The 27,644-nt window shown below is 45.6% G+C and overlaps 1 long non-coding RNA gene across 19 annotated transcripts; it reads right to left on the reverse strand.

Moving 5' to 3' along the window:
* Positions 1–322: 322 nt before the first annotated feature.
* LOC100769564 lies at positions 323–27,506 on the reverse strand. Of its 19 annotated transcripts, XR_004769787.1 has the most exons (14): positions 27,351–27,506; positions 24,519–24,619; positions 21,606–21,689; positions 18,759–18,964; positions 14,208–14,386; positions 11,633–11,805; positions 10,435–10,572; positions 9,841–10,021; positions 8,981–9,133; positions 6,375–6,444; positions 5,018–5,120; positions 1,748–1,848; positions 1,007–1,149; positions 323–747 (listed from the first exon to the last, which is right to left on the reverse strand). It is a non-coding gene; the product is annotated as an uncharacterized LOC100769564 (long non-coding RNA). The 19 variants fall into 19 exon arrangements; XR_004769794.1 differs by lacking the exon at positions 8,981–9,133; XR_004769786.1 differs by lacking the exon at positions 6,375–6,444.
* Positions 27,507–27,644: the final 138 nt, after the last annotated feature.

The following is a 27,644-nucleotide window of genomic DNA, read 5'->3' on the forward strand; positions in this document are numbered from 1 at the left end:
CTGTTCTGTGTTCCTTCTAGAAACAGACAAAACCATTCTTCCATCCAGGTTTCTCTCCAGAAAGACAGAGAATACACCCTCCTCCTGCACTGCCAGGGCCATAGAAAGAGGAACCAGTCAGAGTTCCCAGGCTGGCTGAGGAGGGCCTGCATTTGCTAGACACCCACTTTCTTCCCGAGGGGCCCCAGAGCCAGGCATCTGTCAGAGCGGCCAGTCCTGACCCCCAGGCCTGAGAAAGTGCAGGAGATGGATGCTGAGAGCTGAAGAAGTAAGATGCCCCCAGCCCTTCATGCCAATAGGCACATTTCACACTGACAGGCTACCGGGGGTGTAGCACTATTTTTATTTAAAACACCAGTTGCCATGGTAACATCTACATAGTCCAATCTTTATTCTAAGCCACACAGAAAATACCCTCAGGAAGGGAGAATGAGAAGCCCTAGTGAGCAAGGGCCGCTCTGGGACTCAAACAGCAAACAGGCAATTCCTGGCTGAAAGAAGGCCACTAAGGCAACGTCTGTCAGAACTGGTCTTTAGTACTTGCACGAATCTCTCCCTGAGTCTTACTCTGCAGTCAGTGCCAAGGCTCAGAGAGGCCTGGGGGAGTCTGTGCTCTGTCCAGGTGTCTTGCAAACTGCAGGTGCTCCCTGGATGTTTCTTCTGCCATGAATTCAGCCGCTTGGAAGGCAAGTCATCCTTTCTCAGAAGTCATCCACCTTGTTTTTCAGACAGGATCTCGCACTAAGTCTAGAGGTTACAGAGGGGACAAGACTAGCAAACCCCAGGGACCCTCCTGTCTCAGTTTTCCCAGAGCTGTGCCAAAAGTGAGCATTACCCCACCCCAGCTTCTGGGAGCTGCCAAGTCTCAAGGATCAAACCCAGGTCCTCCAGGTTGTGCACTGGGCACTTTTCTGACTCAGCCTTCTCTCCAGCCACTAGTGTGGATTTTTAAAATTCTACTCCACAGTCTACCCATATTTTAGAAATACAGAATTGGGTCACAAACCTGCAAACACCGTGAACGGAAGCCACATCTTCTGATCTCTGATGTGAACCTCCTTGACTCTGTTTACTGCTGGCCTCTGTGTCTTTAATTCTACTGGTCTGCTTTGTGTGTTTGCAGAAAGGAAAACAAAGGAGACGAGGCACCTGCAATGCGGCAGAGTATTTGAATCAGAAATCTGAAGTGAGGTCTGCCTGCTTCACCTGCTACACCCGTCCCCATTTAGAGCAAGAGATCTGCAGATTCTAACATGGATGAGGGCTACAGCAGAGGTGGGCACTTTCTTGCCCCACCCCATGGGGCTTTGAGATTCTTTACCACCTGGAATGCCGGTCCTTTCGGTATTCCCTGAAGGTCACCTTTAGATTCTGGCTGTGTTCCCTTCCATTAGCATCTCTCAAAGGGAGGTGTCCCTGGAACACCACCCACCTCCACCAAGGCCCTGGTTCCACTCAGTGCCTGTGGGTATTGGAGCAGCTCACAGGACACCACTGCTGGTGTATCAAAAGCAAACAAAATGGTTTGGAAATCTGATCCTCTACAAAGCATGTGTACCTCGAGGATTAAAAACTCACAAATGAACAGGTTTGTTCATTCCTCGTCTAGCAAATGAAAATGACTTTTAAATCTGTAGTTATTTATAGATTTCAGGGGTTTGAGCTTGCTATGGCGTGTGGCCTCTGAAGAGAACACACATCCCACCCAACAGAGAAAGATACACAGGCTGCCCTTGGAGGTGTTTACCAGAGACATGGCAGGTTGACACCGTGGACTCAGAAGAACACTGCATCCCTCCTCTCAGTACTCATGGCCGAGAACAGTCCATCTGGACACACCTTAGGTTCCTGTTTGTTTGGCACATAATAACTTTCATTTGGATCAAAATCCAGGAGAAAAGAAAATATCTGCATCAAAATATCTAACAGAGGGCTGGTGAGAGGGCTCAGTGGGTAAAGGTACTTACTAACAACGTAAGCTCCATCCATGGGGCCCTCGTGGCAGAGGGAGAGAACTGATCCTACAAGTTGTCCTCTGTTCTTTTTTTTTTTTTTTTTTTTTTTTTTTGGTTTTTCGAGACAGGGTTTCTCTGTGGCTTTGGAGGCTGTCCTGGAACTAGCTCTTGTAGACCAGGCTGGTCTCAAACTCACAGAGATCCTCCTGCCTCTGCCTCCTGAGTGCTGGGACTAAAGGTGTGCGCCACCAATGCCCGGCTTGTCCTCCATTCTAATTGCCTATATGCTTGCTGTAGCACCTGCACACATTAACAAAAGTAAATCATATTTTAAATAAATCAGCATTTTTTAAAGATAGAGGATGATGTTATAAATAAAAAGACCTCTATCTGAGTGTCGTGGCACATGCCTTTAATCTTAACACTAGGGAGGCAGAGGCAGGCATATCTCTGACCCAAGGCCAGGCTGCTCTACATAGAGAGTTCCATAGAGAGATACTGTGCCTTAATTAGAATTTCTATTGCTGTGATGAAACACTGTGACCTAAAGCAACTTTGGGAGGAAAAGGTTTGTTTTACTTACACTTCCACATCACTATCATTAAAGGAAGTCAGGACGGGAGCTCAAAAAGAGGCAGGAGCTGATGCAGAGGCCATAGAGGGGAGCTGCTTACTGGCTTGCTCCTCATGGCCTGCTCAGACTGCTTTTTTATAGAGCCCAGGACTACCAGCACGAAGGTGGCACCACCAGCCATGGGCTGGGCCCTCCCCCATCAGTCACTGACACAGGCTTACTTGCCACTGTGTCTGTGGAGGCATTTTCTCAATTGATGCTTCCTCTTCTCAGATGCCTTTAGCTTATAGCAAATAAAACTAGCCAGCACACCTGCAATGCTCCCTGAAAACCCTCTAAGTTCATTCTTCCCTGTGGTGGGTTCTGTTGTGTTCTGTTGTCTTTTGTCTCTAGACAGTGCCTCACTGTGTAACTGGCTAACCTGAGACTCACTATGTAGAGGCTGGCCTCTAACTCACAGAGATCCAACTGCCTCTGCGTCCAAAGCACTGGGAAAATAAAAGTATGCCATAGCTAATGATATCATAAAGGGATGTTTTTAAAAGAAGTATTGCTAGACAGATGAACAGTGACCCACTGAACAGTTTTCAGTGCAGCCCAGGAGAGTGGTGTCTTAGCTCCAGTGGCCTCCTAAACAAAAGCTTCCTCTTTTGCAATGGGTAAGAGAAATAGAACAAAGGAGCTCTCAGGTTTGGACACATATTTCAAACTAGATTGATAGGAGGGGAAGAGCCAAAAAGGCCAGAGGTCCCTTAATTCCAGGTAAAGAAGTCTCCAGTAAGTTCCTCTCCTCACCAACCAATGCTGTCAGAGATACACAGGAAGCCTTAGGTACCCACATGGATATGGAAGACAACCACTGTCTTAGGTTCATTTCTGTTGGTGTTGGCATGTATTTATAGCCCCAGCACTGGAGAGGTGAAAACAGTCCCAGGCCTGTCTCCAAAACCTTCAGTGAGCAGCCCCTAAAGAGTAACTCTCAAGGTTGTCCTCTGGTCTCCATGTGAACCTGCACACATACACATACATACATACACACACATATATTTATGTATACATATATATACATAAACACATATATGTATATACATACACACATGCATACATACATACATACATACATACATACATACATACATACATACACACATACACACATAAAACAATCCTATTACCATTCAAATTCTACCCTAGTGGAAACCTCACCTCTTCCCTGGAGTGTCAGTCCCATTTCCCCAGTCTTACAGTTCTCTTGCCCTGAACACTGCCACTGAGATCCTCTAGGGTGGCTCAACCCTCAGTCAGGCTATTCGAATCTCACTTTAAATTCAGATTCACGTAGGGCATCTAAAGAATGACCTCAAAAAGCAAGAGCCAGGCAGTGGGAAGTGGAGGAATTGTGTATGGCTGAAGAGGTCACTGCTGTGGACAGTGATCTCAGCCCTGCTGGAACCCTGCCTTAGACGGGAAGCTGCACCCTCATCCACAGGCCCCATGCCCCGAAGCCCATGATTTCTCCTGTGCTTTTGGACAGAGTGTATGTTCAAGTCCTGGCAGCTCTTCAGTTTGAGGAGAGCTTGGAAGCTGTGGGCTTCTTTGGAGCATCCATAGAAGTCTCCCACTGTGTTTCTGTGGGAGGGATAAGCCACCTGCTGCACACACACACACACACACACACACACACACACTCACACACACACACCACATACATACACACACACACATACACACACACACACATACACACACACACACACACACACACACACACACACACACACACACATACACACACACACACACACACACACACACATACACACACACACACACACACACACACACACACACACACACACACACACACACACACACACACACACACACACACACATGGGCCACAGCACACTCACCCCATGGCCATGCTTTGACCCTTGACTCTTCCCAGTCAGCCACTGACCATAACAGCAATACCAGAACCAGGACCTTCTGACCTTGTACAAAACCCCTCTGGAGGACAGTCTTTGCTCATGGTCAAGACAAATATGAAGGGAGCCATAGACACCACATACACTTCACAGCTTTCCCTGAATAAATCCCTTTCTCCTCTAGTTGTTTAGCATCTGTTTCCAAACCCGAAGCTGACACATCCGCTGGCGTGGAGCTGTCCGCCACCGTGGTGCTGAAATCAGAGACTGCTGCCATGGCACAGGGCAGACATAATTAATACACCTGGTGTTTTCTGTTCTGTGACTGGGTGACCATGTGTGGATCTGTATACACTCTTGGTTATCCTTATGAGGGTAACATAATTTGTGTTTTCAAAGGGCTTGTACAAGTGCAGAGAGTAGAGCATAAAGAGATTGTAGGGATTGTAAAAGGTGGTTGGTTTCCTTGTGTGCCTCTCTGGAAAATCCAAGTGCTGTTGAAATCCAAAGTCACCCTCAGTCTCCAGAAACAGGATCATGCTGGCTTCTGCCTCTCCTACCTTCTGCCCTTCTAAAAGTGCCTCACATTGGCAAGGCCTGACTGAAATCCAACAGGAAAATCTCATCCAAAACTGTAGTTCTGTGTGGCAGCAGAAGAGGGACCTGGAAGAGTAAGAATAACAAGACTCTTGCAAGGTGGACAGCAGGTGTCACTTTAGTGCCAGCAGATGTCACTGACAATGTGAGGCTAGGTGTCTTAGTCCCAAAGAGGTGATAAAGTGGACAGAAGAGACCTTCTTCTCAGTAAAACTTGAGGACCACCCCTGCCAGGGGCCAGCTGTCTGACACTGGACAAGCAACATAATCTCTCTGAGAGCCTCTTTCAGTGTGTGTCTGTGTGTCCACATCTCCGTGTATGTATTTGTCTGTTGTGTGTAGTTGAGATAGGGTTGTGTGTGGAGGCACTCACTTTTAATTCAAGCACTGGGGAGGCAGAGGCAGACTGATCTCTGTGTTCAAGGCTAGTTCCAGGACAGTCAATGCCACACCGAGAAACCCCAACTCAAACAAAAAAAAATAAAATAAAATAAAAAATAAAAAGAGGGTATATTACTATGTAGCCTTGACTGAGCCAGAACTTGCTATGTAGTCCATGCTTGGCTCAGATTCATATAGATTCTACCTGATTCCACCTCCCAAATGCTAGAATTGAAGGTGTGTGTGTGTGACACATAAAGAAGAATGAAATCCTGTCATTTGCATCAGTAAGGATGACTGAGGTGTCATGTTATATGATATACCATGTTTTCCTTCATATATGGAAGGCTACATAAAAAGAAAAGTCAACCTGAAAGTAGAATAGGGATTATTAGAAGTTTGGTGATAGGGAGGGTAGAAAGGGGTAATTGGAATTGATCAGTGTGTGCATATAAGAAAAATCACACTTAAACCCACTAGTATGAATGATCTATGTGCTACATTTTAAAGTAAGTAATAAATAAGATAAAACCCACAAAGGCATCTGGCCATAACTGATTTATATAAGGAATCCTTGCACTTGTAAATGCAGATGCTAACAATACCCCCTAGCATACAGTAACTGATTAGTAAATGCAAAGTAAATAAAATGTGGTGAAAGAAAACAATGCCTCCCAAAAGTAGTCTAGGCCACTGATTCACTATCCCTGGGACAACATTTTATGCCAACTTAAATTTTCACAAGAAATATTCAGGAGAATGCGTGGTGTAAATAGAACTGTGTAGGGGATTCATCATGTTGATAAACACTGTGTGTCATATATTTGGAGATGCCATAGCAAACAAAAATGAACCACTGGAGTAGAGTCAAGCATGGCTAGCCAGGAGCTGCAGACTGTGTGCAGAGCAGAGAGGAACCATGGGAGTCTGGGGATTTACCATAGGCTCCCAGCCACTGGGACTGTTATCTTTGGCTTCGTATTTAGTTCTGAATGTCCAGAAATGTCACCTGGAAAATAAGAACTTTCTATAGTTCCACATGTTGATTTTTAAAACCATCAACTGTTAATATATTGGGGTTTGGATGCTTGATTGCTTTCATATTTTTTGAGACCGAGTCTCTATATAGCCCAGACCAGCCTAGAAACCCCTGTGGTCCTCCTCCTTTGGCCTTCTGAGAACTGGGACTGCAGGCAGCGTGGTCTCCTCTCCAGGACATACACGCACATACAATATTAAAGTGTCAGAGAAGAGACTTAACAAAAGCCCAGCCTAACCCAAGCAGGAGGGGTGCAAAACAGCAAGTGTGAAGAAGAGACTTAACAAAAGCCCAGCCTAACCCAAGCAGGAGGGGTGCAAAACAGCGAGTGTGAAGCTGTGTCCTCTCGTCTTCCAACTTGCTGAGAAAGGGATAGATGGACACAGAAGCTATCTCTTGACAGGGTCACAGCCTCTGGTTTCCAGCCCCAGCATCCAAAGGCTATGAAAGACTTGTAACTCAGTTACAAACCTTGCCCTCCACTGATGGGAGGTTATTTTTAGTCTTGATGCTATGCGATATGAATATTCATGGGTTTGGGTTTGTCTGCAGCAATATTAATATGTTGTTGATACCATGCCTCTCCAGGCACGGGGAGGGGGGGTGCAGCAATACGATAGACATGCTGCATTACCTATGTTGTTGATACCATGCCTCTCCAGGCGCGTGGGGGGGGGCAGCAATATGATAGACCAGCTGGATTACCTATGTTGTTGATACCACGCCTCTCCAGGCGCCAGTGGGGGTGGTAGCAATATGATATACATGCTGGATTACCTTCCTACAACCCCCAAAATTCCAAACTCTGGATATATTGAGGTTTTGAGACAAAGGATTACAGATCTATATTTCAGGAAGTCCCCAGTAATAGTAATCCCTTTTAAAGATATTAGGTTATAATCAGAGATGTTAAATAACTACTCAAGAGCACACGGTCAACAGCAAACTGCAAAGACTGACAGAACAAAGTATGTAGCTTATGACTTATGGTAGGCCGGATGTAGCAATGACTGGAGCTGATTTTACCTTACGGGCTGGGACTTGGGTGTGAGGGCTCATGAACATGCACATGGAAACCAGAGGTCACCTTGCCTGGCTGGATGTCCAGTCCATGGGTCCTTCCTGTCTCTGCCTCATAACCTTCAGGACTGCAAACCCATGCCATCATGCCCAACTTTTTGTTTTAATTATTTGGTTTCTGGGATTGAATTTATGTTTGCACAGCAAACACTTTACTGACTGAGCTATCTCTAAAGCCAAGGGCTGGCACTATTTAATAGACTGAAAATTATTTACAACAAAAAAAAAGAGGTCTTGTCACTGGCTAGGCCATGCTGTTGGGATTTCAGGCCAGCTTTTTCTGAGAGGCCTTCCTATCTGCACTCTCAAAGAAACCGAACCCTCTGAATTCAAGGAGAAGCTGTTTCTTCTTGTCCTTCAAAAGCAATTGAAAAGTAGGAGTTGCCTTTTAAAAAAAAAAAAAAAAAAAGGAAAGAAAAAAAGCCTACTAGACAAATGAAAACAAATCATTTTTGCATATCAATCAGGTGCCTGATTGAAACTGCGCTTGCTGCCTCGAGAGAAGAATATTAAAAGCAGATCACTGCTAATTTAAGCACAACTAATTTAAAAGACATACCTAGAAACAGACACATGGAGAATCTCTTAAACCCTATCTACCACCCGCTTTGTTTGGGTTGGGAAGTCCCAGTGTCATGGCATTTATCCCTATTGGTAGATGGTCAAGTCTGCCACCTCTGTAGACACAGGACCCCGGATCTCACCAATCCATCCCAATTTATCCCTGCTCTGGAGTGAGCAAAAGGAATCCAGAGGAAAGACCAGAAACAAAGATGCAAGGAGCTACCCCTTCAAGCAGGGAAGCCCATAAGAAGGACTGCTGGCTCCTTGTCACCCCCCTGCAGCTGGCCTCATTGGCTCTGTGGCTGATGCATGGCTGCTGAGACAGCATGCAAAAGCACTCAGATTATATGCCTCTCTTCCGACAAGCTCCGTGCTCCAGGACTTCCAGGTGAAGTCAAGACAAAACACTGCTTCAACTCAACTCTTTCCCATCTTTCAAAAACAAGTTTTATTATATTTCACTTATTTGGTGTGTGTGTGTGTGTGTGTGTGTGTGTGTGTGTGTGTGTGTGTGTGTGTGTGTGTCAGAGAGACAGAGAGAGAGAGAGAGAGAGAGAGAGAGAGAGAGAGAGAGAGAGAGAGAGGAGCATAATACGCATGTTGAGGTCAGAGGACAACTTACAAGAGTTGATTCTCTCCTACCATGTGGGTCCCAGGGATCAAACTTAGGTCTTTGGGCTTGGCAGCAACAATTGCCTTTGCCCACTGAGCCATTTCACTGGTCCCGATCTCCCCTTCTGAGTCTCCCTGAGTCTCCCTCCCTCTTTTCCTGTTTCTTCCACCCCTCACTGCTTTCTCATCCTGCAAGAATTAAAAAACAAAAACAGAAAAAACCCAAACCCAGACTTCTGTGTCACCCTACCTAAGATCACTGCACCAGGGTGCCACTTCTCAGTTTAGAAGGTAAATGGCATGCCTTGAGGTGAGTGACAAACGGAGTAAATTCTTCCCATTTCTAGAAAGTCAGCTTAGAAGATCAGCTCTCCCTGGAAGACTTGTATTTCCGTATTTGGAACTGCATGGGGAGAGGGAAAGGGAAATGAAGCAAGGACATGTAGATGCTGAGCCAACCTCTCCCTAGAGGAAGGAAACACAGTGTGGTACTCCAAGGGACTGCCCCTTCTCCATCTTACCCAGCAATGTCAGAGCCCAAGGTTATAGACTAGATTTGCTCACTCAGTTAGCATCCCATCCTGTGAGGCATGGCCATGCACCTGTGAAGACAGCAACTTTCTGCCTTCCTCCTGTCCGGTTAAAGGTGAAGGGAGCTGCCCCTACCGTGGAGATGAAAGCCAGCAACCCTGAGGAATGGAGGACCTCTCAACCCAGGTCTCAACATCATGGGGTCCCAAATTGTCTCAGGACCAGAAAGAATCCCTCGTCATGATAAACCAAGTTATTTGAGGTTCTGTTGAGGAATCAAATTAATAACCCAGCTAATGTGGCTCCCTAGTGTGGAGTGGAATTGCTGAGCTTCTAACTGGACGGTGAGTAAATAAAGAGAAAACAGGCTGCCTCAGCCTGAATGTCCTCTCAGGATCCACAACAAAGTGTTCATCAACAGTGGACAGAGGAGTGAGAGGGACCCAGACTGTAAACAGTATCAGACAATGCCCCCTCCCAGGGTACCAGGGAATCAACTCCTTGGGGGAGTTCTGGGGACACTTTCAGTCTCACCAGTGTGTCGTGGACACAGGCAAGGAGATGAGGCTGCACACTCACCCTCTCCGGTCTTGAGGGGATGCGGGCTGAGCATTCAGCATCTGCTTCCATGAGACCTTTCTATAAAGCTCTGTCTGCCGGTCACAGCCAGGAGTGGAGGCCATGGGGCAGGGGCGGAGGCCACTGTCACCAGTTGCCTCATGTTCCTGTTGTCATATGACGATGGACTGTTCTCCTCAAACTGTGAGCCAAAATAAATCTTTTGTTGCTTAAATTGCTTTTGCCAGATGTCTCACCCCATTACACGAACAGTGATTTAATATAGGCTCACCTCACCAAAGACTCCAGGCACCTGCTCGCTTGGCAGCCATTCCCTCTTACATGTCCCTTTTCTTCTATTCTTCCCCTTCTCAAAAACCATGATCAACCTGTAAATTCCTGCTCTTCTCTTTCCCAGTCTATTCTGTTCTTGGGCACCTGGAGATTCCTAACACTTCCCCCAGGGTTTGACAAAGCACTACTTTCAAATGCACCGGTGTCTCCCCAGGACATCTGGTAAATATCTGACTCTTTCAAAGCGACTGTATCCCTCCAGTCGGTTTTCTCAGTTAATGAAAAACAGCTAGACAAGCAACAGCAAATGATTCAACCTACCTGAAAGGGGGAGGCAGGGGGAGGAGATGCAGATACCCCGGAGAAACTTATGAAAGGGGAGCCCGGGCAGTAAGGATTCTCTGAGGATAACCCCACTGGGGAGAACAATGGCTAAAAATAGCCACTGACCCTGGGTATCTGAAAGGAAATGATGAAAATGTTGACCAAAGAGTTTAAAGTGTCTTTGAAGAAAAAAGGAAAGTACACCCATCTTTTTAAAGCCCTGTGGATGTCACTTGCTGCACTCTCTGGAAAGGAAAACCTACTTAGCTAAGATGTTGATTTTTTTTTTTTTTTTTGTTTAGGAATAACCTTTAAAATAGGCAAAGGACAGCCATGCCACCCTATCAAGTAGATATTGGGGCAACAGGGTGGCAACGAAAATGATAGATGGCCCCCAAACATCGGAGAGGTCATAAAAAGAAATGGCTAGGTCAGCAGTCAGCCACCATTGTGGAATCAAAAGTAGCCAGAGTTGCTTTTGCTGGCAGCAGAAGGATGGGGCGGGGCTTCAGAAACTAGGGCACCTAGGAACTAAACCAGGGCTTGTAGGAGTGGGGTGGAATCTGATCCTAACCTCCTCTACAGATGTCCTCACAGCACCACACTCCAGCCACCTTGCAAAGGGGTTCTTCTCCAGAGAGAGATGCAAGGCCCTGGGAGAGGGACTCTGATTCTTTCTTTCCTGGGCCATGACCTGCCTGGGTAGTGTGCCATCTCATTCTCCGGTCTCCAGAGTTCCTCACATGTGGTGAGCCCTTGGCTATTTGAGATAAAAGGAACTCTCTCTGGGCTCAAGCCCAGGTCACGGTGATCTGGCTAAGTGCACCAAGAAGTTGACACCCTACTGATCACCAGGTCTGCTACAGGGCTTCTCTGTGGAAACCAGCTACACCTCATATATACTTGCTCCTTCTACAGCAAGACCAAGCTGAGGATATGGGCCATTGGCATCTGGCACTGTGATCTCCTCACAAAAGCAGTGGCTCGTAGGGGCCTGGACCTGCAGTATCATTTCTTCTGTCACAACCAAGTCCGCCGCCAGAAGACAGAATTGAAAGACCAGTAGAAACAACCATTTGAGTCATCCCTAGCCGGCAATGAATGGGTTAATTTATGTAGCCAGTAAGGGGGGGGGGGAGGCATGTGTGGTGATGGCCCATCTATAGATCTGTTTGTACAGAACTGACATCCTTACTTTGTGCAGCTTGACTTTCCATTGTTTAGATCTGATTTCTTCACTTTCCATTGTTTAGGTCTGATTTCTTCACTTTCCATTGTTTAGGTCTGATTTCTTCACTTTCCATTGTTTAGGTCTGATTTCTTGTACTGGTATTTTGCTGTTTTCAACAGAGGGTTCCTGTGCACATTCTAGATTTATTTATTTATTATTATTATTATTATTATTATTATTATTATTATTATTATTATTTTCGAGACAAGGTTTGTCTGTGTAACAGCCCTAGCTGTCCCAGAACTCACTCTGTAGACCAGGCTGGCCTTGAACTCACAGGGATCCACCTGCCTCTGCCTCCCAAGTGCTGAGATTAAAGGCGTTCATCACCACCAGCTGACATATGTATTTTTTTTTTTAATGTGGTTGTAAATTTCAACGAAGAGATCCTGTGCACACTCTAGATTTCTACCTAGGTAATTTTTAATGTGGTTTGTAAATAGTATTGTGTTTTTCATTTTATTTTCCTTGTGTTTGTTACTGGCATATAGATTTCAAGTTTTCTTACACTCTTCCTCACCCAAAACACTGACTAGTTCCAGAAGGTTTTTGTTTTTGTTTTGTTTTTTTAGATACCTTGGGTTTTTTTTGTTGTTGTTTTTTACATAGAAAAACACATCACCTACAAATAAGGACAGTTTTATATCTTTGTTCCCAATCTGTATTACTTTCTAAAATTTTAATTTCTTAAGATTTATTTATTCTATTTTACATATATGAGTGTTTTGCCTGTGTGTGTGTGTGTGTGTGTGTGTGTGTGTGTGTGTGTGTGTGTACACCAAATGTGTGCCTAGTGCCCTCAGAGGTCAAAAGAGGACAGCAGATCCCCTGGACCTGGAGTTACAGGTGGTTGTGAGCCACCATGTGAGTGTGGGGAACTGAACCCCATCTTCTGCAAGAGCCCCCAGGACTCTTAACAACTGAGCCAACTTTCTAAAGCCCCCCCTTCAGATTTTAAAGAATTCTTCTGCTTCTTCACAAGTGGACTGTAGGAGACTGTCCCATCTCTGTGTGCAGGAAGCAAGTGGGGTGTGGAGCCCTGTGCAAAGCCTGGAAGAGGAAGACAAGAGGACGCTAAGGAGCCAAATCCACCACTTTGCTTGTGGGACTAAACAGAGATGCTGAGTGGGTGTGTAGAGGCTTGAGGCCAAATTCTTGAAGGAGAAATAAAAGATGGATATAAAATTTGGAAGATTCAAACATTAGAACAAGCAACAACATAGATGTCAGCCAAAAGAGGGTACAGGGCTGAGCCTGGGGCCACCGGTATTTAGAGAGACCCTGGTGAAGCAGCGTGCAGGTCTCCTTGGCCCAGCCTCACCTTCTGACATGAGGCTTCTAGAAATATACACCAGCTCCTTCTAATACACTTAGACACGTGACTGACAGAGTGGCAGGTCCATGACATCCAGTCAGCCCTTGTTTCCCACTGCAGATAGAAATTTCCAGCTAACTAACTATACTACGAGTTGCCTAGTCTGCCATTTGCACTACCTCACAGTAGTATCTATTAGGAAATCAAAACCTGAATCTGAGCTCTGATGAACAAAGCAGAAGGACTTGCCACAGTCAGCACTGGGGCACAGTGAAGGGCCCAGAGCAAGGTGAGAACAAACATGACTTTCCTGTCCAGACCTGTGTTTAAATCCTGCCCCTGTTGGCTAGTCGCTGGGCGATTTCAGGCAAGATATTTAACCTCTCAGGATGATTTTCCCATTGTAAAATGGAAATACTATTGCCCAAAAGAAAATTGTTTCCCTTCTGATAAATGGCTGCAGATCTTTCCCTGTCTGTTGTCCTGGAGACATCGTCATAGGAATAACCACACTGTAGAAGTTTCAGCCCACACATAGACGGATCGTTCTATTTGTACTTCTCAAGATCACCGTAAGTTCTCTTTGGACTACAGCAAAATAAAACAGGGCAAGTGGGTTGTAATTTAGTAATTATGGGTGGGGCCTCACTGCGCGTTTGCCTGGGGTCAGAAGGTATCTGTAACTCAGAGAAGAATAAAATGCTTGCTCGGCATTTTGATCTTCCCTTGCATGAAGGCTGTACCCTTTGCGATGTCTTTGGAGGCATTAATGAAATGCAGTTGGGAGTGCCCACACTGACTGCATTTGATGGGACACGGGCCGCTTGTAAACCAGTCACACTGTGTTCTTGAAAACAGACTTGCCTCTGATATGAAGGAAGGGGATGAAGGTCCAGCTGCATTGACCCCCAGGTGACTTGTGTTTATGCAGACTGAGGTCTCAAATGGGAATTTCTGCAAATCCACCATATTTCAAAATCCTTCAAACCTAAAAGTGCATGCACACATACCACACAGCATGTGTGTGGAGGGCAGAGGTTCTCTCATTTCTCCCACTGGGCTGCATACTCCCAGCTACCAGGCCCAAGAGCTTCTGGGCGATTCTCCTGCTTCCACACCCCATCTCCAATAGGAGGACAGCTACGTGTCACAGAGTCTGACTTTGAAATGCAGGTTCCAGGGTCGGAACTCAGGCCATCAGGCTTGCGTGCAAGCACTTTTTACCTGCTGAGACATCTCACCAGCCCCCAAGACTTCACTTCTTTGGGGGGTTTCCTGATAGGCTTTTGTGCTTGTTTCTTGCTTTTTTGTAGTTATCATTTGATGTCCACTCCCAAAGCCTGCTGCAGCTGAGTCATACTGAGAGTTTCCGCTTTTCTCCATTCACACAGGCCTTGAGATACCTTGTGGAAAGAGCAGAGTCCAGTTTGCTTCCTTTTCCCAGCCTGGTGACTCACACTCACTTGTCCTTGGCCTCACCTTACTCCTGAACCTCAGTACATTTGCAGTGCAGACAAACCCGATCAATTGTACAGGAGAGGGGAGCAACCCACAGCTGAGGATTCAGGATGAAGAAAAGGATGACTCCCACGTTCTTAGAAAAACGATACTGATTTCTCTTTTCAAAAGGGAGTTTTAGACTGTAACAGCCAGAGGTCAGGGCCGGGCACAGGTGAGAACCAGAACGATACAGTGTCTTCTAAGCGTGACACGGACCACTACACTCACCCATCAGGAGTTTTTGCAAAGATGATGAGATTAGAAAGAAACTTTCCAGATGCTCTTTGTAGGCATTTCTCCATACACAGGATAGCACAGATGTATATGGCTTTTACTCCTAGAAATTCTTACATAGGAAGGTAATTCAGAGTGGTTTGTACTACATCTTTTTTCTAGCACTGGATGCTTCAGAAAGATATGTTGACTCTTGTGAAGCCCATAATCAGGTAAATGTAACTTTCAGAACTAGAGAGAGCATCTCAAAGCTAATTTGAGGAATTACCACATATCTTTGTATACACATTTCAGTTATATTCCTTGTGTGTCCCACCTTTCCACAGATATTCATTAAATGCTGTGACTAAGAACAAAACTACTTAGTTAGTTAGTTAGCTAGTTTCGAGACAGGGTTTCTCTGTGTAGCCCTGGCTGTCCTGGAATTTACTCTGTAGATCAGGTTGGCCTTGAACTAAGAGAGCTGCCTGCCTCTGCCTCCTGAGTGCTGGGATTAAAGGAGTGTCCTACATCCTACCACCACCCAGCTGACAATTTATAATATTAAAAGACCATGGAGCTAATGACACGGCTCAGCCAATAAAGGAACTTGCCACCAAGCCTAACGACCTAAATCCAATCTCCAGAACCCACATGGTATAAGGACAGAACCAATTCCTGCAAGTTGCCATCTGACTACACATGAGCCCACACATGTAAGTCCACATACATATACACTAAATAAGTAAGTGTAAAGGGGGGGTGGTAAGACCTGCTTGTTCTATGAGCAACCTGGACAAGTTCATACTCATGAAACACAATAGACTATACCTAGTAGCAAGCTTATATAATAGAATATACCCTTTTATTGGGACCTCACTCTGAGATTTTACCCTACCTGCAAGCTAACCAATTAATCTGCCACTGTTTCATGATAGAGTTGCTGCAGAATGAACAAAATAGCCATCATTTTCATCAGATCAGTTGTGCCTGTTTGCAAGAAGCCTTCAAAATGAGCCTGTGGACTTTCCTCAGAGAATGAGAGGGTAGAGAGGGTCACTGGACCCTCATCTGAGTTTGCAGCCACTCCCCTGCCCCAGCTATAATTGTATATAATTCTTCCCTGATTGCACTATGGCCTCTGGGTCTCCAGAGGTGCTGCAGCATAAATGCTGAGGAAAGTTAATGGAAGGGGGTGGGGGAGTGGGGGGTGGTGCTCCATCTATGAAGCCAAGGGGAAGCCATCATCCACTCTGGGAGAAGTGCAGCTGCCTCAGATTCACCCATGCTCCCATCAGCAACCCTGCCCCCGCTGCTTTGTAAGGCCAGTAAACTTACTGGTTCTCAGAGTGAATTTTGGTGGAATCACACTTTGATTTGTCTGTCTTTGAGACCTCATGAGAGGGTGGGTAGAGATTGTTCACATCTCCCCAAGAAGGAATCCTTGAAACAAAAATACAAGACTCCTAAATTGAAGGACTTTCTCGTGGTCTGGACTTGTATCACCAATGTAGAGTGGAGAATGGAAAAAGTCTACAAGGTTTACAGGACTTATGGAAGTACTTTCATTTGACTTACGCCTGAGGGAGATCCTTCTGAAATTAAAAAAAAAAAAAACAAACCAAAAACCCAGAGGTGTTAGAGTCAAAAGTACCTCACATGAAAGGTGAAGGAAATTTGATCAGGCAATAGAAAGATGTAGATAGATTTTGAGCAATGTGGAGCTTGAACCAACTAATCTTGCAAATAGATTGGAATAATAGTTATTCTTGGATTAAAGGGAAAATAGGTGTTTTTAACAAAAAATAAAGCAAACATAGAAGAGAAGTGTTGGTAGAATATTAGGCTTCAGCAGTCAGAGGGGAGAAATAACTCATTTTGTTCTTGGTTTTGGTTTTGGTTTTTTGAGACAGGGTCTCATGTATCCCAGGATGGCCTCAAATTCACTATGGATTATAAGAACATACCACCATGCCCAGCTTTAATACCACCATGCCCAGCTTTAATACCACCATGCCCAGCTTTAAAGGCACCCTTTGAGCTAATCAATTGAGATATGTAAGCATATTGGAAGATGACTTGGCAATTGAACCCAGAGCAAAGATCAAGCCAGTCCCCTGGTAAAAGAGTAGCCAAAAGCCATTAGTTGGAAGACTGAACTAGACTATGTCATCAGTTAAGATGAGTGCATTTGAAAGACACTTAAGAAAATGCTCAACATCCTTAGTCATCAGGGAAATGCAAATCAAAACCATATCTTACACCAATCAGAATGGCTAAACAAAAAAACACCAATGACAGCTTATGCTGGAGAGGAAGTGGAGAAAGGGGAACACTCCTTCATTGCTGGTGGGAATGCAAACTTGTAAAGCCACTGTGAAAATCAGTATGGCGATTTCTCAGAAAAGTAGGAATCAACCTACCTCAAGACCCTGCAATACCACTGTGGGGCATATACCCAAAGGAGGCACATTCACACCACAAGGACATTTGCTCAGCAATGTTCATATCAACACTATTTGTAGTAGCCAGATCTTGGAAACAGCCTAGATGCCCCTTAACTGAAGAATGGATAAAGAAACTGTCATATGTTTACACAATGGTAAGAAACAATGACATTCTAAAATTCTCAGGCAAATGGACAAAATTAGAAAAACAAAAAAACATCCTAAGTGAGGTAACCCAAAACCAGAAAGACAAATATAGTATGTACTCACACATAAATGGATACCAGACATAAAGCAAAAGATACCCAGCCTACAATCCATAACCCCAGAGAAGCTAGAACCCTCCTCCAGAAACAGATGGAAGCAGATGCAGAAATCTACAACTAACCAATGGTCCAAGCTCCTGGAGTACAATCAAGGTGAGGGAGGAGCAATAGTATGAACAAAGGGAACAACAGGGAACCCCACAGAATCAGCTGATCTGAGCTACCGAGAGATTACTGAGTCAGGTCTGACAAATGGGGAACCTGCATAAGACCAAACTAGACTCCCTTAGTATAGGTGGCAATGGTGTGACTGAGACAATATATGAGGCCACTGTCAGTGGGTCCAAGATCTAACTCTAATGCACAAACTGACTTAGTGGAGCCCATTCTATATGGAGAGATACCTTGCTCAGCCTAGACACAGGGGTGTGGGAGTGGAGAGGTGCCTTGGTCCTGCCTCAACTAGATGATGGGACAGACTTAGTAGACTTCCTAGGGGAGGCCTTACTCTCTCCATGGAGCAGATGGGAGGAGGGGAGGTGGAGGGTTTGGGAGGCAAAGAAGGGGAACTGGAATTGAAATGTAAAAAATTAATTAAAAAATGAACAACAACAAAAAATGACTGCATTCAATGTGTACTTACATAGAAAAGGATTCATGGTATTAGAAGAGATACTAAGTTGTAAATAGATTAGTGAGATAGCTCAGCAGATAAAGGAATTTTCCCACCAAGCCTGATGACCTGACTTTGATTCCTGGGTCCTATATTAGCGGCAAAGGAGAAAACTGACTTCCACAATTTATTCCTCTGACCACATGTTCAACATAACACATACACTCTCCCCTGTCTCACCCCCACCACACATAATCAATACGTTATTTTACAAGTTTAAATAAGCAAAAGGGAACCGAAGCAATGGTTCAACAGGTAAGGGCTCTTGTTCTCCAAGAGGACCTGGGTTCAGTTCCCAGACATGCATGATGGCTTACAACTACCTGTACCTCCAGTTCTGGGGGATTCATTGCCCTCTATTGGCCTCCTCCGGCTCCTGAACTCATGTGGTATATATACATATATCTGGGTAAACACTTATACACATAAAATTAAAATTTTTAAAAGATATTCTTAACATATGTACATACAAAATAAAACATTCATTAAAATATACACCAAAGGGTTAAACTGCCCCTCAGAATGGTTACTAATTTTTCTGGCTCCATATTTTCTGAGACTTTTTCAGTGAAAACAAATCATTTGTAGAGAGGAAAATAGCCAAGGTAATGTAAGCTGACACCCACAGCTCATGTGGGGGACAAACCCTCCTGGAGACTCACATGCATGAACTAACCTCCGTGGGTTGGATTCAGCTTGCTTCTCTCTCAGCACATCAGAATAGTCAGGGAAGTTTCTCTTCCCAGGCCAGGCAGGACCCAGCCCCTGGAGATTCTGACTTAAATGGCCTGGAATGTGGCTCCGACCTAACTATTTGCTTGTTCTGAGCAATTCAGCTGGACAGGAAGGTCCAGAAAACACTGGTAAGACCGAAACAGTGTTCTGAAAATGTAAGGGGAAAGGAAACGAAATACTATGAAATCACAAGAGAAAATGAAACGGTTTGCAACAAGAGTATCTCAACGATCGAAGGCTAAGGAATATCACAAAAAAAAAAAAAAAAATCACACCTTGAAATGGACCTTATACCAGAGATTTATTGGGGTGGGGTGCAAAATGGCTTCTATCTAAGAGGCATGAAGACCGTGATGGGCCCGGCTGGGATGGTGGACTTCATGGAGACTATGGAGCACATGGAAAGTAAGGCAACCGTGGAAATGTAGCATTGGCTGCTAATTACAGTGATATGCCCTACAAAAAGAACTTGGAAATAAATGATTAAAGAGAAATCCAACCACAATTCAGAAGGGAAAGACTGAGAACCCCTCCTACCTTGAAACAAAAGCATTAGCTAGCTGTGAAAAACGTATCCCCAAAGGGAAGTCAACAATAAGAGGCCATTCCTGATATGGCTGAAGTGGCTGTTTCTGCCTGAGCAGAGTGAGCCAGAACTGTAAATCTCACTTGGGAAGTGTCCAGGACCAGGGCCATTTACTCCGTGGCTCTGCATTGGACAGAATCCCCACTCCCTTTCTGGGAGTTTGCATTCCTACATAGCATGTGAATGGAGGGGGTGCCTGTGACTAGGCAGCCCAGGGGTCTCCTGCCCTCAAAAGAATTGCCCGTGCCCCCAGTCCTGCTGGCTTCCTCTCTAATTGACCTATACTGTGGGGAGCAATTGGGAATAAATGGCTGCTTGCTGGGTAGCTGGGAGGAGGGGCTCATCGCTTCACTTTAGGTGTGTGGGGGGCATCCCAGAACTGAATGAAGCAATTGCCGCTCTGGAGACTTGCTCTCAGCTTTGCTCCCAGCCGTGTCAAAACAGGCTCTTAGTTTGGGGTTTGCAGAACCACCTCCACAGTCAACGGGTTCCCGGTGGAGCCAGCCTAGGCAAAGGGACATCACGGCAGAAGCCAGAAGCCACGGAAAGGATTGGGGGGAGGAAAGTCGGGGCCCCGGTACTATTGCCATGGAGGGATGGGGACAAGTAACTCCTAAAGATCTAATGTCTCCGTAGCACTGGGCAATCTGGGGCAAAAGTTGTCTCCATCTGCCTAGTGGGTACCATGGACTAAGCTTTGGGTTGGGACTGCTAATGGGAGGCTGGGGAGATGTCTCTGGGACAAAGTGCTCCAGCACAATCATCAGGACCTGGTTTTAACCCCCGATGCCCATGTGAAAGCCCAGTGTTGCCAGCACACAGCCATAACCCCAGGGCTAGAGAGGTGGAGACAGGGGCCAGCCAGCAAGCTCCAGGGTGATGACCTCCAGATTCACCAAAAGACCCTGTCTCAAACAGCTTAGGTGGAGCTGGGTGGGAGGCACACATTTAATCCCTGCTTCGGAGACAGATCTCAGTGTGTTCAAGGCCAGAGTGGTCTGTACAGCAAGTTCTAGGCCAACAAAAACTGCACAGTGAGGGCCTGTCTTATAAATAATAAATAAATAAGGGGGCTAGAGAGCTGGCTCGGGGGTGAAGAGAACTTACTTAGCTCTTGCAGGGGACCCAGTTTAAGAATCCAGCACCCCCATGGCAGCTCACAACTGTCTGTGACTCCAGTTCCAGGGGATCTGATGCCCTCCTCTGGCCTCCATGGGCTTCAGTATACATGTGATGCAAAGACATAGATGCAGGCAAAACACTCATACACATAGAATAAAAATGAACAAACCTTTAAAAAATAAATAAAATAGAGAGCAATAGGGGAAGTTACTTAATGTTATCTCTCTGGCCTTGACACACATGAACACATATGCACACACATACACACACCTATACAAACACAAGAAAACACAACACACACACACACACACACACACACACACACACACACACAGGATGACAGAAAGCACTAGAAACACAAGGTCGTTTACTTCTTCAAGAAGTATTCTCATAGGGGGTTCAGGAGCCCTGTTCAGATGGGCAGTACAGATGGTTAGGGGCCTCACTCAGACAGAGTCCATGCAATATCAGCCCCTCCAAGTCCAGAATCAGGTATTTCTTCTCCCTGCACAGTTGCAGCTTTCCTGGGTGCCTCTCTTGGCTCTTGGACTCAGCTTTTTTTTCTTTTGGTTTTTGGAGTCAGGGTTTCTCTGTGGCTTTGGAGGCTGTCCTGGAACTTTCTCTTGTAGACCAGGCTGGTCTTAAACTCACTGAGGTCCGCCTGCCTATGCCTCCCGAGCGCTGGGATTAAAGGAGTGTGCCACCAACGCCTGGCTAACTCAGCTCTATTTACACATGCTCATGCGTGCACGCGCACACACACACACACACACACACACTACCAAACACAGGTACATACATGCATTGCCACACGGTACCTTTGCACTGGCTTCCCTAATTAGATCCATACTGAAAAGTAAACAGAGCTTTGCATAAATAAATATTTCCATCTACTAAACCTCTCTTTCACCTTTGACATAAGCAACTTTCAATATACACATATCAAGACAGACAGAGGCAGCTGATTATGGTGGTTTGAATGAAAATGTCCCCCACAGGCTCATGTATTTGAACATTTGTTTCCCCAGCTGGTGACACTGTGGGGGAGGTTATGTACTTCCTAACCATCAGGATACACACAGCCTTGCTGGAGGAAGCATGTCATTGAGAGCAGGCATCGGGGGTGTACAGCCTTGGCCCATTCCACTTCACTCTGCCAGATTCCTGTGTGAAGAAATATGATCTGTGAGCTTCTTGCTTTGGCCACCAGGGGGCATGCCTCTCCTGCCGTTATGGACTCTCCCTCTGGAACCATAAGCCCTGGTAGATGCTTGTCTTTGGTCCTGGTATTTTATCACAGTAACAGAAAAGTCACTGATATACTGCTGCTTGAGATCATGAGCTGAAAAGCAATCACATATTGGGAATTGTCCATCGTGCATGACCCTTGATTCTAGATCAAAGTATCTGGCTTGGCCGATCTGTTTGAAAGGTTGTGAAGCCTGTAAGAGTTGGAGCTCTACTGGAAGAAATGAGTGCCTGGGAGAGCAGCCTTGGGGTTCTACAGCCCAGTCCCACTTCTTGTCTGCTCTCTGCTCCCTGCTCTCTGCAGATGCAATGTGACCAGGCACACTCCTGCCACCATCACATCCCACACTGTAGGCCGTGTCCCTTCTAAACCCTGAACCAAGTAAGCCCTTTCTTCTCGAAGCTGCTGCTCTTCGGGCATTTGATGTCTACAGCAGATGTATACTCTTCAAAACTCTGAAAGACTTTGTGTAATTTTAAGCGCAGTTTGCCTCCACATCAGTAGATGACATCACTTAGCAGATTAGAATGAGATGATTGACTGGCAGCTGAGAAGTGCCGAAGCCTGGCCTTTTTTCTACCTAACGAAGCCACCAACTCTCTGCTACAAGAGCTCGTTCAGGAGAGAGGAGCCTGATAAGACAATCAGATTTAAGTGTGGGACCATGCCCTGCATTGGACACCTCTGCTTGCAACAGAGCAAGGGGTACATAGAACTAATACATCAAGCGGGGAGGGGGGGGGACGACTTGCTATGTACAGCTGCAAAGAAGCCAAGTGTGTCCCGGGCCTCCTGGGAACATTAAGGCAGAGCTGCAGGAGAATGGAGTTGAGAACCAAGTTGGGTGATTTAAGGTAAAGCCCAATTTTCCAAGAGCAGCAAATCCTTGCAAGTCACTATTTTTCCTCCCACTCTTAAAAAAAAAAAAGCACAGAAGGGGAACATTTGCTGTTTTTTAGTGCTGAGAGCCATCGCATCTGCCCCTTGCCATTTGGAAAGTGACGACGCTGATTTGTAGTCGCCATTAATCACTTAGCTCGCATCACTCCAACAACAAGACGGAAACCATTACATGCAGGAGCACTGGATTAGCCCAATATTTCAGCTCCAAAGCCCTGACGTTGGCCCTGTGGATGCTGAAGCTATAGGGTGCAGCCAGAGACAGTGAACTCAGGCTTGGGAGAGAAACATGGGAAAGGCCTGATGGGCCCATTCTGGAGACATCCCACAGGCTTCCTTCAGGGACACAGTCTGCTTACGCTATCCCCTGTCACACGAGGCATCTTGAAGGTGACTACCTCCTCGGTGGCCTGCATGACTTCCCTAAACCCTAGGTAGTGGTTGCCCATTGATGACTGAGTCTCTCTCTCTCTCTCTCTCTCTCTCTCTCTCTCTCTCTCTCTCTCTCTCTCTGTGTGTGTGTGTGTGTGTGTGTGTGTGTGTGTGTGTGTTCTGGTTTCATTTCTGTTACTGTGATACAATACCTGACCCCCCCCCAAAAAAAAAAGCCAATAAGGAAATAAAGGAGTTTACTAAACGTGCAATTCCAGGTTTCAGTCCATCATTGTGGGGAAGTCAAGACAGGAACTTCAAATAGCTATTCACATCACATCCACAACAGAGAGAAATGTGTGCAGGCGTGCTGACTTGCTCACGTCCACCTCAGTTCCTTCATTTTTATGTAATCTGGGACCCTCTGCCTCAGTGAATAAGGAGGAAGAGAGGATGGGGATGACTCTGGACCTCGGCATGCCTGTGCACACACATGCACCTACACGGACACCACACACAAGTGTGTGACTGAGCCAGGGCATTATACAGGCCCATGGCCACTGAGATGTCAGCAAAGTGCCTGCCTCCAGCTGTGACTCTGTTCAGGCAAAGCCACAGTGACACATTGATTTCAGTGGCAGCCTGCAGCTGTTCTTTTGGGTGGTTAGGTCTTTAACAGTAAGTAGGCAGACCCACTCACTCTATTTACAAATATATCTGAGTCCTTCTCCCACCTTCCCTCTGGCCCCTTAGCACCTGCCAGCAGGCAAAGCAGCAATGAACAAGCTGAGGGGGATCTACCCTCATACTTCTGTCATAGCATCCATCACTGCCCAGGAACTGAGATAAATAATGAATCAACGAAAGAGTTCAAAGTTCGTTCGGGTTTTTCTCACCCACTTACGTTTCTTTTCTCTGAGATTTACCTAGTTATATTTTTAAATTACGGATATGCATTTGTGTATGAGTGAGTATGGATCTGTACATATGAGTGCGAGTCCCTGCAGAGGCTAAAGGACAGCAGTAGAGCCCCCAGCGCTGGAGTCCCAGGCAGTTGTGAGCATCCAACATGGATGCTGGGAACTGAACGTAGGCCCTCAGAACATATACTCTCAACACTGAAGCACTCCCCAGCTCTCAACCAGCTTCTATTAACATCTACTCATCCTTTTGAGGTACTAGGGGCTGAACCCGGAACCTCTCACGTGCTAGGCAACTACTCTACCCTGATGAAGTGACTACTAGTTAGGAGAACGGAGAACCAAGGAGAGGAGGAGGAAGAGATAGGAGGCAGGAGGGGAGGGGGAGGGGTCATCTTAAGTCAATTATCTACCATTTTGTTTATTAGATAGAAGTGAGCCCAAAGTAAGCCAAGCATGAGAGTAAGCTAATGAAATAGTTCAAATTAATAGACAATTTAAAAATAGAGAAAGGGGGGCTGAAGAGGTGGCTCATCAGGAAAGAACACTCACTTTAAAGAGGACCAGGGTTCGAGCCCCAGCACCTACACAGCAACAGCAGCTCGCACCATCTGTAATTCCAGTTCCTGGGACCCAATGCCTTCTTCTGGCCTCTGTAGGCACCAAGCACACACTGTAGGCAAATCACTCAGACAAATAAAATAAGTAAAATCTCTTTAAAAATAGAGAAGACTGATAGCTGGGATACCAGCATGGGACTGATCCAGACCCCAGGAATATGGGTTTCATTGAGGAGACCCCGGAAATCTACGGGACCTCCTGTAGTAGTCCAGTACTTATCCCTAGCATAGATGTGGACTTTGGGAGCCCATTCCACAAAGAGGAATACTCCTTGAGCCAAGACACACAGGGGTGGGCCTAGGCCCTATCCCAAAGGATACGATAGATTCTGATGACACCCTATGGAAAATCCTCACCCTCCCTGGGGAGCAGAAAGGATATGTGATAAGTAGGGTTTTAGTTGGGGGGTGTGGTAGGGGAGGATGGGAGGGAGAGGGAACTGGGATTGTCATGTAAAACAATCTTGTTTCTAATTCAAATAAAAAATCTGCAGAAAAAATAAAATAAAATAAATAGAAATAGAGAAGATACCAATGGGGGGGAGGTCTAAAGAAATTCAAATTCCTTCTTAATTCTAGTAAGAGACTAACAAAATAGTTTTTAAAAACCTAGCACTATTGCCGGGCGTTGGTGGCACACGCCTTTAATCCCAGCACTTAGGAGGCAGAGGCAGGCGGATCTCTGTGAGTTCGAGACCAGCCTGGTCTATAAGAGCTAGTTCCAGGACAGCCTCCAAAGCCACAGAGAAACCCTGTCTCGAAAAACCAAAATAAATAAATAAATAAATAAAAAACCTAGCACTATTAATAAAAAGTAATGCAAATCACCAGTATCAGGAATGAAAGGCTGTAAACTGATAAAAAGAACATTAGAAGAGCTTTATTCATGGTAATAAATCATGCAATCCAGGTAAAATGAACAAATTCCTGAAAACTACAACTATTAAAGGTATGCAAGAGGAAATAAACCTAGCAGTAGAATACCCCATTTTTTGTTTTGTTTTGTTTTTTTGAGGCAGGGTTTCCCCGTGAAGCTCTGGTTGTCCTGGAACTCACTATGTAGAGCAAGTTGGGCTTGAACTCAGAGACCCACCTACCTCTGCAGCCGGAGTGCTGGGATTAAAAGTATGCCTCACCACCATCCATCTTAGAATACCCAAATCTCTTTGTTTAATATTTATCTATTTATTATATATACAGAGTTCTGTCTGCATGTATCCCTGCAGGTCAGAAGAGGGCCCCAGATCTCATTACAGATGGTTGTGAGTGACCATGTGGTTGCTGGGAATTGAACTCAGGACCTCTGGAAGAGCAGCCTGTGCTCTTAACCTCTGAGCCATCTCTCCTGCCTAGAATACCCAAATCTTAAAGGGGCTTTCCAAGGTGCGTCTTCTGAGTAAATTCAAGACCCAGATAGTTTCATTAGCATATTTTATCAAAACCTTTAACAAGAAACCTGCAAATACTAGTTTTACACAAACTCTTCCAGAGAGTAGACAATTTATTAATTAATGTTTTATGAGGCCAGTGTTTCCCTAGTGCCAGTGTGACCTTCAAAGGAAGTTCAAGGAGCACACAAGATTCAGTGCCACAAATGAGCTGTGCCATGGCTTTGCAGGCCTCTTAAGAAAGCACTGAATGCCGTGAAAGAATGGGATTGACATGGAGGGTGGAGCACAGCCCGATGTCCAAGAAGAAATCACACCAAGAACACAGCAAATGCCTCACAACACCCAGGGTTCAATGGAAGTGGAGTTCGGGGACAGGGGGTGGGGAGACATGTGGCTACAAAGTGATGCTCGGCTTGGTGAGTATAAGGAGATGACAGGCTGAAAGATGGGATTGGATGCTGTTAAAATGCAATTCATCATATATGAACAGTGTCAAAGGCACTAGACCTTGCTCAGTACAAAGTCCGATGGCACATTTGATTCACGGAAATAGCAGATAGAGGTGTACACAAGTGGATGCTGCGGCCGAGCATGATTGTAGCCCCGGGTCCCATTCTTGGGGCTACATAAACCTGGAATGGTGATGCACGCCTGCATTCGGGAGGTGGAGGCAGGAACGTCAGAAGTTCAAGGTCTTCCTCAGCCACACAGTGAGTTAAAGTCCAGCCTGCACTACCTGAGGCCTTTCTTAAGAAATAAAAAAATAAAAAGTGCAGCCAGGTGGTGGCGATGGTGGTGGTGCATACCTTTGAGTTCGAGGCCAGCCTGGTCTACAGAGCTAGTTCCAGGACAGCTGGAGCTATGCAGAGAAACCCTGTGTTGGAAAAACAGAATTAAAGTGTACATAGTCAATAGGGGTTGGAGTAGAGCTCAGCAGTACCAGGCCTAGCGTGTGTGAAGCCCTGGGTTCAGCCAGCAGAGAAGGAAGCAGAGGAGAGAAAGGAGAGAGGAGGGCAGAGTGCATACGGTTCACAAAAGCTCTCTGGTGTTTACACTATTTCCAAGCAGGGTGGTGTATTCTGGTAGGGGCAAAGTAAAAGTCGTAATAGTGCTTGTTTATGTGTTTCCAGAAAAAGTTTATTGGAAACAGAGGAGTCTGGTTTTTTGGGTTCTACTAATGGGTATCTAAAAATAGGAATTTAACAGATTGGTTAGAATTGAGATATTGTCCATCAAAAGCTCTTTGCCATCAGCCTGAAAAAGAATCTCCGGCAAGTCCTGAACACAGGTCCGGTGCACTGGCTCACACTTGGGGCATTTTACCAGACACATTCCAGGAGGAGGAAGACCCAACCACTAAATCATCCCATTACCTTTTAAATTCCAGTGAGGGAGACAAGAGCCTCTGTTACGATAAATCTTTCCGCCAAAAGCCACCAGAGTCCTACCACCACATGGGCGCTTTCTGCCAGCCGCCGGAGTTCTGCCTGCCGAGTTAGGGCCCCAAATAATACACAGAGACTTCTATTAGGTACAAATGCTGCTTGGCCAATGACTAGGATTTCTCATCTGTTAGCTCAGTCTTAATTATCATAAATCTATGTATTTTATAAGACTTATCTTATAGAGGATGCCTTCCCTGGTGCCCTCTCTTGCCGGTGGATCAC

Source organism: Cricetulus griseus, chromosome 4, assembly GCF_003668045.3.
Source record: "Cricetulus griseus strain 17A/GY chromosome 4, alternate assembly CriGri-PICRH-1.0, whole genome shotgun sequence".
In the NCBI taxonomy this organism is placed as follows: Eukaryota; Metazoa; Chordata; class Mammalia; order Rodentia; family Cricetidae; genus Cricetulus; species Cricetulus griseus.